Source organism: Frankliniella occidentalis, unplaced genomic scaffold (genome assembly GCF_000697945.3).
Source record: "Frankliniella occidentalis isolate FOCC.00 unplaced genomic scaffold, Focc_3.1 Scaffold4, whole genome shotgun sequence".
Classification (NCBI taxonomy): domain Eukaryota; kingdom Metazoa; phylum Arthropoda; class Insecta; order Thysanoptera; family Thripidae; genus Frankliniella; species Frankliniella occidentalis.
Window position 1 is genome coordinate 3198418 of NW_026267134.1, and position 678 is coordinate 3199095.

Consider the following 678-nt stretch of genomic DNA (forward strand, 5'->3'; position numbering starts at 1 on the left):
ACGCGTTAGTGCGGAAGGATCCACTGGGATTTACTTTAGGCGGCAAAGCGGACCGGATGAGCGCGGGTAGACTAGACAAACAAAGTAGGACGGACCCTGGTGGTGTGCCTGTGTGTACAAGAGAGAGAGAGAGAGAGGGGGGGGGGGGGGGGGGGGGGGGGGGGAGAGAAAGACAAACGGGGGGAGGGAAAAAGAGGAGAGGAGGGGGGGGGGGGGGGGGGGGGGGGGGGGGGTAGCGCAGAGGTGTAGAGACAGACATACCGGGGTAGAGAGACAGACTGACGGGTCACGGTACAGGGACAGAGCAAAGGGATAGGAATTGGCAGACGGGGGACAGAGAGACAGAGTGGGGGAATAGAGAAGGTAGGCAGACGGGGATAGATGAACGGGCGGATAAGGGCGAGAGGAGGAGGAGTAACACAGAAATAAGGAGATAAAGAGAAAATCGCCAAACGGATCCGTCCAACCACCAAAGAACCCAAAGAACACGACGGCGCGGTGGGTCACTCCGCTTGTGCTCCGCGCGGCGCGCTACAAGTCTTGCCGCCCCAATTCAAGAATAGCCCGGTAATCGCCGGGGGGGGTGTGTGATCCCTGTGATCTGCAGGCGCTCAGCGACATCCATAGCTCAGCTCCATACCGCCTGCAAACTGTGAGATAGGCCACCCGCTCCACTCG